This window comes from Neomonachus schauinslandi, chromosome 8 (assembly GCF_002201575.2).
Source record: "Neomonachus schauinslandi chromosome 8, ASM220157v2, whole genome shotgun sequence".
NCBI lineage: Eukaryota > Metazoa > Chordata > Mammalia > Carnivora > Phocidae > Neomonachus > Neomonachus schauinslandi.
Genome location: NC_058410.1, coordinates 108,023,969 through 108,030,395, shown reverse-complemented (window position 1 = coordinate 108,030,395; position 6,427 = coordinate 108,023,969). Strand labels below are relative to the sequence as shown.

Here is a 6,427-nt window from a genome sequence, read left to right as displayed (position 1 = left end):
CCAATAAAAATTCCAGTAACTTATTTTGTGGATATCAACAACCTGATTCTAAAGTTTATATGGAGAGACAAAAGACCCAGAATAGCCAACTCAACATTGAAGGAGAAGAACAAAGTCAGAGAGGATTGACAATACCCAAACTCAAGACAGTGTGGTTTCGGTGAAAGAATTGACAAAAAGGTCAATGGAACAGAATAGAGAACCCAAAATAGACCCACATAAATATAACCAACTGATATTTTTTTCTTTAAAATATGGAATGCTTCATGAATTTGCGTGTCATCCTTGCACAGGGGTCATGCTAATCTTCTCTGTTTTGTTCCAATTTTAGTATATGTGCTCCCGAAATGAGCACTATAGCCAACTGATTTTTAATAAAAGAGCAGAGGCAATACAATGGAGCAAAGATATTCTTTTAATAAATGGTGCTGGAACAATTGGACATCTATCCACCAAAAAAGGAATCTAGATATAGGCCTACGGTCTTCACAAAAACTAACTCCAAATGGATCACAGACCTAAATATAAAACTCAAAACTACAAAACTCCTAGAAGAAAACACAGGAAAAACCCTAAATGACCTTGGATAAGGTCATGACTTTGCAGAAGGAATACCAAAGGTATGATCCATGAAAGAAATAATTAATAAGTTGGACTTCATTAAAATTAAAAACTTCTGCTCTGCAAAAGACTATGTCAAGAGAATGAGGAGGCAGGCTACAGATTATGATAAAGTATTTACAAAAGATACATCTGATAAAGGACTGTTGTCCAAAATATGTAAACTCTTGGGGTGCCTGGGTGGCCCAGTTGGTTAAGCGTCTGCCTTTGGCTCGGGTCATGATCCCGGGGTCCTGGGATAGAGCTACGCATAGATCAGGCTCCTTGCTCAGCAGGGTGTCTGCTTCTCCCTTTCCCTCTGCCTGCCTGTGCTCTCTTTCCCTGTCAAATAAATAAATAAAATCTTTAAAAAAAAAAACCAAAACCAAAACCAAAAAAACCCCAGAATGTATAAACTTAAAGCTCAACAATATGAAAATTAACAATCTGATTAAAAAATGGGCAAAAATCCTGAACAGACACCTCACCAAAGAATATATACAGATGGCACATAAGTATATGAAAAGTTGCTCAACATCATATGTCATCAGGGAAATGAAAATTAACATAAAGATGAGATATCACGTGTATAGGAAAAACCTTATAGTCCTCCTATATGTTTATCCTTTACTCTCACATGACTACCATACTCACATTGCTTCCGACACCAGATGTGTGGGGTTTTTTTTCCCCCACGCCAAGCAATTCTGCAACACCACATGGGTGTCCTGCAATTTACCTCAATTCTCACGCTCTCTACTTAGAGATAGTGTCAGATCCCACAGGTTAAGGGCTCACTCCCACAAGACTTCCCTCCACTTCAGATGCTAATCACAAGTAGTAGTCCCAGGTTACCCAGAACTCTGTCCAATTGTCTACAGGTCAGAGGTTCCCATGACCTCCTCCTTCCTGGATTCGATTAATTTGCTAGTTCACAGATCTCAGGGATACAGTTCCTTATGCTTACCAGTTTATTAAAGGATATGATAAAGGCCAGATGATCAGCCAGGCGAAGAGATACATAGGGCAAGATCTGGGAGGGTTCCAAGCTTTTGTCCCTGTGGAGTTGGGGTGTATCACCCTCCTGGCACGTGGATCTGTTTACCCACCTGGAAGCTCCCCAACCATCATGGAGGCATTAAATATTAAGTCCATTTTCATCCCCTCTCCCCTCTTTCCAGAATGGGAGGACAGGGCTGAAAATTCCAAGCTTTGAATCATGGTCTTTCTAGTGAGCAGACCCACACAGGAGCCATCCAGGAACCCACCCAGAGTCACCTCCTTAGAACAAAAGACACTCCTATCACCCAGGAAATTCCAAGGGACTTAAGATCCCTATGTCAGGAACCTGGGTCAAAGATCAAATATTAGAACAAAAGATGCTGCTAGTGCTCTAATCACAGGAAATTACAGGGGTTTAGGAGCTCTGTGCCAGAAAGCAAGGTGCAGAGACCAACATATATTTCTTCTGTTATTTCACACCACTACACACCTATTAGAACAGCCAATATCCAGAACACGGACAACGCCAAACGCTGTAATACTATGGAGTAACAGGAATTTTCATTCATTACTGGTGTGAACACAAAATGGTAGAGACACTTTGAAGACTAGTCTGGCAGTTTCTTACAAAACTAAATACATTCTTACCATAATTCCAGTAATTGTGCTCCTTGGCATTTACCCAAACGAACTGAAAACATGTCCATACAAAAACCTGCATGTGATGGGGCGCCTGGGTGGCTCAGTCGTTAAGCGTCTGCCTTCGGCTCAGGTCATGATCCCAGGGTCCTGGGATCGAGTCCCACATCGGGCTCCCTGCTCGGCAGGAAGCCTGCTTCTCCCTCTCCCACTCCCCCTGCTTGTGTTCCTGCTCTCGCTATCTCTCTCTCTGTCAAATAAATAAATGAAATCTAAAAAAAAAAAAAAACAAAAAACCTGCATGTGGATGTTCACAGCAGCTTTATTTATAATTGCAAAAACTTGGAAAAAAACTAAGATGTCCTTCAGTTGGTGAATGGATAAACTATGCTTCATCCAGACAAGGAGGAAACTTAAATTCGCATTCCTAAGTTAAAGAAGCCAATATGAAAAGGCTACATATTATACAATTTGAACTACGAGACATTCTGGAAGATGCAAAACTATGGAAAGAGTAAAAAGATCAGTGGTTGCCAGGGGCTAGTGGGGAAGGACAGATGAATAGATGGAGCACAGAGGATTTTTAGGGCAGTGAAACAACTCTGTGTGATACCATAGTGGTGGATACATGTAATGATACATTTGTCAAAATCCATAAAATGTATAACACCAAGGGTGAACCTAGTGTAAACCATGGCCTTTGGGTGATAATGATAATAATGGGACAATGATTAGAACAAATGTGCCCTTTGGTGCAGGACATCCACGGTGGGGATGACAGTGGGGGAGGTTGTGCATGTGTGGGGACAGGGAATATATGAGAACGCTCTGCACTTTTTGCTTAGTTTTTCTCTGAACCTAAAAAATAAGTTTATTAATTTAAAAAAATTACTTATGCATAGGAATATACAAGGGCTTATTTATGGGGCACCTGGGTGGCTCAGTTGGTTGGGTGTCTGACTCTTTTTTTTTTATTATTTATTTTTTATTTTTTTTATTTATTTATTTGAGACAGAGAGAATGAGAGACAGAGAGCATAAGAGGGAGGAGGGTCAGAGGGAGAAGCAGACTCCCCGCCAAGCAGGGAGCCCGATGCGGGACTCGATCCCGGGACTCCAGGATCATGACCTGAGCCGAAGGCAGTCGCTTAACCAACTGAGACACCCAGGCGCCCCGGGTGTCTGACTCTTGATTTCAGCTCAGGTCATGATCTCAGGGTCATGGAATGGAGCCCCGCGTCCAGCTCCGAGCTCAATGTGGAGTCTGCTTGGGATTCTCTCTCTCCCTCTGCCTCTGCCCTCCCTTCCCCGACTCATGCTCTCTCTTGTGCTCTCTCTCAATAAATCTTCAAAAAACCCACAAAGGGTTATTTATGATAGCAAAAATGTGTAAACAATCTTACAGTCCGAGGGCAGGGAAATAGTTATGTGAATTACATCCCACAGCCACTCAGTTCTATCTGTGAAACATTTATAATAAGCAGGGCAAATGCTGAGAAATTGAAAAAAAGCAGCTATCTATACTTGCACAAACGGAATGATAAGATTATATATTGCAAAAAGCCTAGGAGGATAACATGCTGAAATGTTAGCAGTGAGTTATCTTTAGGTTTTAAATTTTGTTTTTATAAATGTGTGTTCTTTTTATTGTAAAACTCATGATAAAAAACTTAAAAATACAGAAATGGATAGCAAACAGAAATCACCCATAACTCCATTATCTGCCGGTAACAGAGGTCACCTTCAATTGTGAGAGAGTGGGTGATTTTCTTTTCTTTCTGTGTTCTCTTATTTGTAGACTTCCTACTGTTAGTAGAAATTTTAATACTTTATTTTTATTTTTACCTTTTTTAAGATTTTATTTATTTATTTATTTATTTTTGATGTAGTGTTCTATGATTCATACACCCAGTGCTCCATTCAGTACGTGCCCTCTTTAATACCCATCACCAGGCTAACCCATCCCCCCACACCCCTCCCCACTAAACCCTCAGTTTGTTTCTCAGAGTTCATAGTCTCTCATGGTTCATCTCCCCCTCTGATTTCCCCCCCTTCATTTTTCCGTTCCTGCTATCTTCTTCCTTTTTTTTAACATATAATGTATTGGGGCGCCTGGGTGGCTCAGTTGTTAAGCAGCTGCCTTTGGCTCAGGTCATGATTCCAGGGTCCTGGGATCGAGCCCCACATCGGGCTCCCTGCTCTGTGGAGAGCCTGCTTCTCCCTCTCCCACTCCCCCTGCTTGTGTTCCCTCTCTCACTGTGTCTCTGTCAAATAAAAAAAAAAAAATCTAACATATAATGTATTATTTGTTTCAGAAGTACAGGTCTGTGATTCAACAGTCTTACACAAGATTTTATTTTTAAGTGATCTCTACACCCAACATGGGGCTCAAACACACAACTAGAGATCAAGAGTCACATGCTCTTCCAACTGAGCCAGCCAGGTGCCCCTCTTTAAAATAATCCTCCAGGGCGCCTGGGTGGCTCAGTCGGTTAAGCGTCTGACTTTTGGATTCGGCCAGGGTCATGATCTTGGGGTCCTAAGACTGAGCCCCGCATTGGGCTCTATGCTCAGCAGAGAGTCTGCTTGTTCCTCTCCCTCTGCTTCTCTCCCTGCTCTCTCTCTCTGGAATAAATAAATAAAATCTTAAAAAATACTACTACTACTAATAATCCTTGTAGGGGCGCCTGGCTGGCTCATTCAGTGGAGCGTGTGACTCTTGATCTTGGGGTTTTGAGTTTGAGACCCACATGCGGTGTGGTGGTTGCTTAAAATTTAAAAAAAATTTTTTAAATAAATAAATAAATAAATAAATAAATAAATAAAAATAATCCTTTTCAGGCATCAGTTCGAAGGCCACCATCAGCCTCTTCACGGAATCTTCCAAATCCTCCAGTTTGAATGGATCTCTCATCCCTAGCTACACTGATTTGTGTCTGTTTTAGCTCAGGACACAGCTTACTCTGTGCGCTTACTAATTGCGTACTTGCATTTCCTTCTCTCCTTGCAGGCAGAGACAAGTCTTACCTTTTCTATATCCTAGCTCTGTATCTAGAAATTTACTGATTAAATGTCTCTGCCATGTTCCCCTGTCATGTCCCTGCCAGCATATTTGTGTGCCCTCTCCCCAGCCAACTCGGTGGATGCTCAAAGAGGATCCGTCTTCTTTTAGGGGAGCTGGATGGCCTGAATCTCTCCCAGCTTCCTAGCTTGAATTTGTTCTCTCTCTCCCTCCCACAGACCAGGACACAAAGGGCGGGGCATTTTCTCCAGAAGGGCCCCAGTCATAATGCACCTTTGTATGAAGCAGCAACCTTTGCACTGGCTCCAATTAGTATTTTCAGAGAAATCCGTTTATCAGATTAACTAGCTGGCACTGACATGCAGAGCCTGACCCTGGGGCAGCGATAGAGGCAAACTAAGGTGGGCTGGTGAGTGGGTAGCAGAGCAAAGATCTGGCTGGTGGGGAGCAGTATGAGTGTTCTGGGGTAGATGAGGCAGACTGGGGGCAAGACAGCTAAGGGGGCAGAGATTAGGTTGGGGCAGCACTGACTTAGGAGGCCATGAAAATACCAAAAGGGATGGGAGGATCTCCTTTTTTTTTTTTTTTTTTTTTTTTTTTTTTACCAAAGCACTTAGAGCCATAGTGTGAGCTGAAAACCAGGAGCAGCACGAGAATCTGGCTGGACACCAAGAACAGCCTCAGTCTATTGTTTTAGGATTTCAGGTGATCATTTCTTTTCTGTCCCTAAGGATGGCCATATCCACAATTATATAGCGCTTACACTGTGTCACTGGCCTATGCTTTTTATTATATTAACTTGATCAATCTAAAAACCAGGGGAGAGAGGTATTATTATCTTTATGTTACAGATGAGGAAACTGGCACGAAAAGATGAAGGAATTTGCCCAAGTTCCCACAGCCAGACATGGACAATCTAGAGTGTGGAATCCATCAGAACCTGTGCTTTGCCCTGCTGGGGGCTCCCCAAGTGCTGAGAGACACAGTGAGATCTGCCCTTCCAGGATCAGGCCCCCCCAAGGCCTCTGCTCAACCCTTTCACTTTTCCTTTCTGGTTCTACAGGAGGAAGCAAAAGGGCTGGAAAGTCTGTAGCACTGAGGTGTATTTTTACTTGCCTTCAGGGGCAGTTTAGAGGTGACCAAGAAACAAGCTCTTTAAAAAAAA

General features: G+C 42.4%; 1 non-coding gene across 1 annotated transcript; it reads right to left on the bottom strand.

Annotated features, from left to right (window-relative positions):
* Positions 1-248: 248 nt before the first annotated feature.
* On the bottom strand, positions 249-355 carry LOC123325555. The gene has a single exon (XR_006540494.1). It is a non-coding gene; the product is annotated as a U6 spliceosomal RNA (small nuclear RNA).
* Positions 356-6,427: the final 6,072 nt, after the last annotated feature.